Source organism: Cucurbita moschata, unplaced genomic scaffold, assembly GCF_002738365.1.
Source record: "Cucurbita moschata cultivar Rifu unplaced genomic scaffold, Cmos_1.0 Cmo_Scf00002, whole genome shotgun sequence".
NCBI classification, from domain to species: Eukaryota; Viridiplantae; Streptophyta; class Magnoliopsida; order Cucurbitales; family Cucurbitaceae; genus Cucurbita; species Cucurbita moschata.
Window position 1 is genome coordinate 586,123 of NW_019268518.1, and position 8,865 is coordinate 594,987.

Genomic DNA, 8,865 nt, shown 5'->3' on the forward strand with positions numbered 1-8,865 from the left:
CCGTATGAGATTGCAACTAAAGCTGAAAAAATTGATGCAATAGCTAGTTTCCTAGAAAGGACAACCCTCCAATAATTGATGCTTAGGTGGAGTCCCTTGAAGATAAAAGCCACAAATTAGCTCGATGGGATCTATTGCATATATGGAAAAGTGTGTCAAAGGTTTAAACAACTCCCAAATATCTCATATGGTTGCATAACTTTCTAAAAGATTTAGAAGTTTCCTTGACGTAGTAAGGGCCGAAGTGGCAAATTTGAGTGTTAAGAGTAAACCTCACTAAAAAAACGATGAGGAAACAAACCCTAATAAGAGGTGTGATATGGTTTTGTTAGATTTTGACATATCTAAGCTAGAATAATAAACCATTCAAGTTTGAAGTGATATATTATTGAATATCCAACTTTTCTTTTATAGCCCTACAAATAATCATAAATAGAAACTAACCACACTTGTAAACAAATCTGGTAAACAAATCTAAAAAATATTCTAACTATTTTGACCTAATCAAATTCTTTTAAGGATCCCTTCCTTGAACTTATTCTTCTTTATCGAATTAGTTCAAGTCAGATAAACTCTGCACACCAAGTTCTTCACGCAACTTTCGAAATGCTTCTAATTTTAGAGGCTTTGTCAACAAATCAGCAAGCTGATTTCGAGTACCACAAAATAATAAATTAACAGTTCCTTCTTTTGTAAGATCTCTAAGAAAGTGAAATCTTACTTTTATGTGTTTGGAACGTCCATGTGGATTTTTAGATAGCTTAATAGTTGAATTATTATCACACATTAACTTTTTTTCCTTCTATTTGAGAGTGACCAATCTCTTTGAGTATCCTCCTCGTCCAAACAGCTTGACATGCACAGGCACTAGCAGCAACAAACTCAGCTTCTGTGGTTGATAAGATGATTATAGGCTGCTTACGAGAAAACCAAGCTACTGCTCCTCCACTCATCATAAACACATAGCCTGAAGTACTCTTGCTACCATGTCTCTGACATAGTCATTTAAAACCCTTTTAGCTGCTGCAAAATGTTGTTGTGTTGGACATGCCATAAAATGACTAATCAAGCTTACAACAAACATGAGATTAAGACGAGTAGTTGTGAGATACATTAGACTTTCCACTATTTGTTTATACAAAGTTACATCTACTTTTGCACCATTTTCATCTTTGCCAATTTTCTATCCTCCCTTCCTCTTGATGAAGAGTGTTTGCTCACTGGAACTGTTTTTGAATCCTTCCTTGATGAAGTAGGATTCTATTCAACTAAACCAGGTTCTAGGTGCTTGTTTTAATCTGTAGAGAGCCTTTTGGAGTTTGTACACCATCTCCTCACTTCCCTTTTTCTCATAGCCTTCACTGGAATCTTCTAACCATACAGGTGGATGTCGATTTCTCCCCTCCTTTATTGTCAAATCTGGTGCAACAGTTACTGGAAAATTGTTTTCAGCAACTGATTCAATTGTTTCAGCAACCGATTCAGTTGCTTCTTTCGTGATTTTTCCTTCTTCGTTTTCAGCAACTGGTTCAATTGTTTCAACAACCGGTACAGTCATTTCCTCTGTGATTCCTCCTCATTCGGCTGTGTTCTTATCAATTTCAATATTTTTCCCCTAGTCCAATTTTTTTGTTGCTCTCCATTTACCCATTTTTGGAAATGGAGTCCGATGTTGCTTGCCTTTCATACATGCCTCACAAGTGGTGTTTGGTGCACAAGCCTTTGTAGCCGAGATGACCATATCGATGGTGCCAAAGTGTTGACTGATCCATATTTGAAACTTAGAGGCATCTTTCTTCATTTGTTGTGGTAGATGGTTTAGTACCCAAAATAAACTACCAATTTTTGCTCATAATTGACTTTGCTATTGTTCTTTTTTTGTGGATGATAAATGCTACATGTTGTAAATTGTCATAAGTTTTGATTTGATTTGGAGATCTTATGACAAAGTGAAGATTATTGTAAATTGTCATAAGTTTTGATTTGATTTGGTTGTCATAAGTTTTGATTTGATTTGGTTATTTAGATTAGATTTGATTTGGTTTTTGGATTAGATTTGATTCGGTTATTTGAATTAGATTTGATTTGATTATTTGAATTAGATTTAGTCATACCAGGGTTTAGTTATATATCGGGATTTGGGAGAGTTTTGGGTGTCACATTGTATTTGTTGAGTGACATATTGGTGAGAGTCTTTGTAGTGTGATGGTGAGGTATTCAGTTGTAATGTTTTGGTTTTAGTGATTGGTTGCTACCCGTGGATGCAGGGGAACTTCTTCTCTCCGAACCATGTAAATATCTTGGTGTCTCTTTGTGTAATTCCGTTCATTGGTGTTGTGAGTACATTTGTTCCGCTTTCGGTGCACAACAAGTGGTATCAGAGCCTGATTGTGGTATTTGAGGTATTGTGAAAGTTTTGGCCTCATTGACCACTAGACGTGCTCACAATCGTGCTTATTTTCTTGAAAATGGCAGAATCATCTGGAATTAAATCACGGCATGGATAGAGATTTTTGAGTTCTAATATCGAAGTAGAGAAATTTGATGGAACCAATAGTTTTGGTGTTTGGCGAGGCGAAGTTAGCGATTTGCTGGTTATGCAAGATCTTGATACTTTTCTCCAAGAGGTGATGCCTGAAGACATGACAGAAGCAGAATGGACGAAATTAAATCGGCAAGGTTGCGGAATGATTCGATCCTGTCTTGGCAAGGATCAGAAATATCCATTTATGAAGGTGATCATGGCGAAAGAACTATAGGACAAGCTTGAGGCGACAAAGGAGCGTGGAAAATAAACTCGATTTGAAGAAGAAACTCTTCCGTTTTGACTACAAGAAAGGTATCTCAATGGCTAAGCATTTGGATGATTTTAACAAAATCATCACTAATTTGCTCAATCTTGATGTTAAGATTGATGAGAAGACAAGGCGTTGTTATTAAATTCTTTGCCGGAGTCCTACGAGTTTTTAGTAACCACTCTACTGCATGGAGCCTATGATATTAATTTTGAAGATGTTTCAAATGCCTTGATGAATAATGAGGTGCGAAAGAAGGAAAAGGAGACATATCAAGACTCTAGCTCAAATGTTCTCACTGCTCGTGAAAGGACTTCTACTTGGAAAATGAGTGAATGTGGAGAGTCACGATCAAAGTCGAGAGGTAGATATGGTAATTGGAGGAAACTTGATAAAATTGAGTGTGCATATTGTCGACAAAAAGGCCATTGGAAGAAAGATTGCCCGATCTTAAAAGATAAGGGGTCAAAGTCCAATGTGGTTAGAGATGACGACACTGATACAGATAATGCCTTGACGATCTCCTTATCAGTCAGCCAAACCAGTGAATGGATTCTTGATTCTGGGTGCTCCTATCATATGTGTTCCAACATAGAGATGTTTTTGGACTTCAAAGAGTTCAATGGTGGAGTTGTCTATATGGGCAATGATAGTACTTGTAAGATGACGGGAATCGGCTCAGTACAAATCAAGATGTTTGACGGGGTTATACGAAAACTCAATGATGTGAGGTATGCCTTGACTTGAAGAAAAATTTGATTTCCCTTGGCGTTTTGGATGCGAGTGGTTATCACATCATTTTGGAATGAGGGAATTTGAAAGTAGCTCGTAGAGCTTTGGTGGCAATTAAAGGAACTAGAAGAGGTAGCATATACTACCTCAATGGAACCACAATAATTGAGCATGCTGCTGTGGCAAGTTTGAATGAACAAGACATATCGAAATTATGGCACATGAGACTTGGGCATGTTGGTGAGAAGGCGCCTCAGACATTGGTGAACCAAGGAGTTCTTAAGGGTGCCACAACAGGTAAAATTGATTTCTGTGAACATTGTATATTTGGTAAACAAAAAAATGTGAAGTTTTGTACAGCTATACATCAAACAAAGGGAATTTTGGATTATGTTCCCACAAAAACGAGGTTCTCCAAATCTTCCTAGAGTGGAAGAAGATGGTAGAGAATCAGACGGACAGGAAAATCAAAAAGTTGAGATCAGACAACAGTGGAGAATATACTTATGATTCATTTCTTAAAGTATGCCGAGATGAAGGGATCGTTCGACACTTCATTGTTCCTGGTAAGCCACAACAAAATGAAGTTGCTGAGAGAATGAACCAGACATTAATGGAGAAGGTTCGATGCATATTGTCTCAAGCAGGATTGAGTAAGGCTTTTTGGGTTGAGGCTCTCAGTTATGCAGTTCACTTGATGAATCGTTTACCTGTTTCTGAAAATGGTGGGAAAACTCCGCTTGAGGTATGGTCAGGTACTCATGTTAATGATTATGATAAATTGCATGTGTTTGGGTGTCCTGCTTATTATCATGTGACAGACTCAAAGCTGGATCATAGAGCAAAAAAAGCCAAGTTTATGGGCTTTAGCAAAGGTGAGAAGGGCTAAGGCTATGGTGTCCAGAAACAAGTAAGATTGTTAATAGTCGAGATGTGACATTCGATGAGTCTGGAATGTTTTTGCAGAAAATTGAAAATAATGACGAAGCATTGAAGCAGGTGGAGAAGGTGGTGTTCTCTCCTGATATGGTTGCTCCTACTGAAGAACCTATTGATCAGGTAGATAATAACTCTGATGTCTTAGAACAGGAGGAGAAAAGCCTTGTAAATGAAAAAGTGGAGGAACTTGAGTCTATCGCCAAGAATAGACCACGAAGGGTAATTCGAAAACCTGCAAGGTTTGATGATACGATAGCATATGCCTTCTCTATGATTGATGGAGTTCCCAACATATGTATTGAGGTTTGAGGTGGTGGCAACCAACTTAGTTATCAACGGAGATCTTATGACAAGGTGGAGATTATTGTAAATTGTCATAAGTTTTGATTTGATTTGAAGATCTTATGACAAAGTGGAGATTGTTGTAAATTGTCATAAGTTTTGATTTGATTTGGTTATTTAGATTAGATTTGATTTGGTTTTTGGATTAGATTTGATTTGGTTATTTGAATTAGATTTGATTTGGTTTTTGGATTAGATTTGATTTAGTTATTTGAATTAGATTTGATTTGGTTATTTGAATTAGATTTAGTCATACTAGGATTTAGTTATATATGGAGATTTGGGAGAGTTTTGGGTGTCACATTGCATTTGTTGAGTGACATATTGATGAGAGTCTTTGTAGTGTGATGGTGAGATATTCACTTGTAATGCTTTGGTTTTAGTGATTGGTTGCTACCCGTGGATGCAGGGAAACTTCTTCTCTCCGAACCACATAAATATCTTGGTGTCTCTTTGTGTAATTCTGTTCATTGGTGTTGTGAGTACATTTGTTCCGCTTTTGGCGCACAACACTACATACACCATCTTTAAACAATACTGCTACTCCTTTTTCTTGTAGTTGTCCAACGCTCAAGAGATTATTTTTGAGTTCAGGTACCCAATACACATTACTAATAATGCAACGAACCCCATGCAAAATTAATTTCACTGCACCCTTTCCCGTAACTTTCATACTTGTATTATTTCCAAGTTTGACAATATGGGAAAATGTCTTGTCTAAACTTAAAAACATACCTTCACTTGCACACATATGATTTGAGCAACCAGAATCTAAGAACCAAGCATCACTCTTTTTTGCTTCATGTCTTTCCATATGAGCCATTAACAACATTTCATCCTCTTCTTCCGGCTTTGCATAATTCAATTTCTTATTCATCTTTGGACATTCATATTGAAAATGACCTAAGTCATGACACCTATAACATTCAACAGTTGCTTTGTTGAAAGTTAATCTTCCTCTTTTGCGTCCTTTGCTCCTATAAGTTCCTCTTCCTCTATTACTTATTTTAGTTCGTCCTTCGACTTTTAGAACTTGCTCCTCTCCATTCATGTTGGATTTTTGAAATTTTTGTTCATGCACTACTAATGAACTTTGTTGTAATTCATCAATGGACATGTTATCAGTATCTTTGGATTGCTCAATGGATACAACATAGGTAAAATTTTCAGTTGGGTACGCAGAATTTTTTCTACAATTTTCTTGTCTGGCATATCTTCTCCATTGTTTCTATCTTGTTGGAGATTATCATCACTCCTGCAAAATAATCAGTGATACTTTCATCATTCTTCGTCTCTAGGATCTTAAATTCTCTCCTTAATGCATTAAGAAGAGATTTCTTCCCTTTTTGGTTTCCACCAAATTTTCGCTTCATTGAGTCCCAAACAATCTTGGCTATGCGGCGATCTAAGATTTGTTCAAAGACAGTACGATCTGTTGCCTAGAAGATGTAATGCTTTACTTGGTGATCTTTAAGTCTAGCATCATCAAGGTGGCCCTTTTTGTGCCTCAGTCAACATTGTTCCTTCCTCTGGTTCTGAGAAACCATTCTCCACCACACTCCATAGACCTTTTGCTCTGAACGAATTTTCCATCAGTTCACGTCAATGATCATAGTGACCATCGAAGTGAGGGATCTTCGTTAAAGTTTTGTTTTCACTCATACTCTCTCTATTTGATCACTAAAAAATTGCGACTCTTATACCAATTGTTAGGTTTTGACATAACTAAGCCAGAAACGTAAACAATTGAAGTTTGAAGTTATGATATTATTCAATGCTGAACTTTGGCTTTTATAGTCTTACAAATAACCATAAATAGAAAAAATCTTGTAAACAAATCTGGTAAACAAAAATGAAAATATTTAAACTAGATCTCTAAAAATATTCTAACTATTTACCTAAGCAAATTCTTCTAACAGGTTTAACACGTAAAGGTCCCAAAACCTTAGCCCTTCTGTGGGGTTTGAGATGTCAAAGCTCTGAAAAACTTTATTTTTGACCTCAAACAATACTTTTAAGACATAAATATTGTGGTAGAGAAAGCGAACGTCATTTTGGCTATAATGTATCTAACCGACGATGCAAAGTTGTGGTAGACATCTAATTATATGGATATTAAAAATGGGTGATGTATCACATAAACTTGAAAAAGACTAAGTCCAAAACTTTGCTCTCAGTTCTTCCTAGAAATTGTTGAGTTAAATAGCGAGATGAAAATAGAGGAAATTAAACGTACTAGGAACATCGACACTATGTCAAGCAGTTTTTTTAGGTTGAGGTTGGATATTCACAATATATCTAAAAAAGACTTGGTCAGTTATTTTGTTGAGGGGCTAATGTTGTGGCATAAGGTGTAAACTATATAGATAGCAAGTTCAAGACCTTTATAGTACCTATGTTATAGCCGAACAATTAGAATACATGATTGATGTTACTTCGATCATTTCTAAATTGAATAGAGACGCCATTAAATTAAATTAATATCATCTATCAGAATCTAAGACAGTGCCATATGTGTATTTCTTTGTCTTCAAGGGATATAACTCAGCGGTAGAGTCTCGCGTGGTTCCCAATACGAACGGAGTAGAGGTTGGCTTCCTTGAGTTGAGTTAATAGAAATTACTGATCCAACTCTCCCAAAACTAGGGAAGGTAACAAACTTGAAACTAGAGGATGAGACTATGAATCCTCCAAATAGAGAGGTATAAATCCAGAGTAGAGATCATACAATAAGAACAATTACAACCGGGAGCCCTTATCTTGTTTCATAGGGCACATCGAGAGTCTAAATGCTGATAGAGGGCAACCCTCTAAGATTTCCCGGCCAAATTTAGAATGGATTCATAAGCTAAATATGGGAGGATGAAATTTGAAACAGCACTAGTCGAAAACATTGAAAAACTCCTACATTGAGGCCCTAAAATACTTATCTACTCTCTAGAAGAAAGTTAGAGAGATGGAAGAGTTAGTAGAATTGAGTCTTATGTATGATAAGGTCTATGCTAACTACAGATTGACCAAGAGCACTATGGTCGACTTTGGAGTGACCCACAACTTTATGATGAAGGCTTAAGTGAAATGCTTAAATCTTCTCTTGCATCGAGGTACGAAGATGAAAGTCATTAATTCAGTAGGCCTACTCATGTCAGGGATGGACTTCCTACTAAATCATTAAGCCATTCTTATGCCCCTAGCTAAATGCTTAGAGATTACGAGATCCAACTCTACTATTGTATAAACTAATACTGACAACCAAAATTGGTGAAGATGATGTTAGCGTTATAATTGAGATAGGGTCTCACCGATGACAAACCCCGCTCATTATCTTTATTGTGGTTGAAGATGAGAGCTCGAATGAACCAATTCCAATAGAGATTCAATGGTTGTAAGAGAAATAACATGACGTAGGGTGAAAAAGTCAAGACTAAGGATTTATCCCCCACATGGCTTGTTAGAGATATGTGTAGTTCAACTCAACTTGAGGTGCCTGAACTACATAAACAGTTAAGTAAGTTGTTGAATGTCGGGTTCATTAGATCTGCAAAGGCTTATGACCAATGATTATCTAAATGTCGAGGAGAGACCTTAATCCAATAGTTTTGCTCATGTGTGGAAACAAACCTTGAAAGTAGCTCATACTTAGTTGAGAAACATCTATGAAGAATGAGGCGGTAAAAAAACACAAGCTATGAAAATTCTAAGCTATGAGACAAAGTTCTAATCAAGTATAAATCATATCGACTTCAGCTCCAATGCAACAAGAACCAATGGCTGGTGTAGAAATATTATGGACCAATTAAAGTCTTTTAGAAGGTTGGGAAGACATGATAGAAGATTCAATGGCTCCTATAATTAGGACTAACTCTATTGTCCACGTTAATAACTTAAAACTTTACCATCCTTGTAAGATGTTATGTTATGAAACCTAAGGTTTACTTATAACTTATCCTTGTAAGATGTTATATTATGAAACCTAAGGTTTACTTATAACTTATCCTATGATAATGAATATACATAGTAAATGACTACATACCATAAATGTTCATAAATAGTAAAT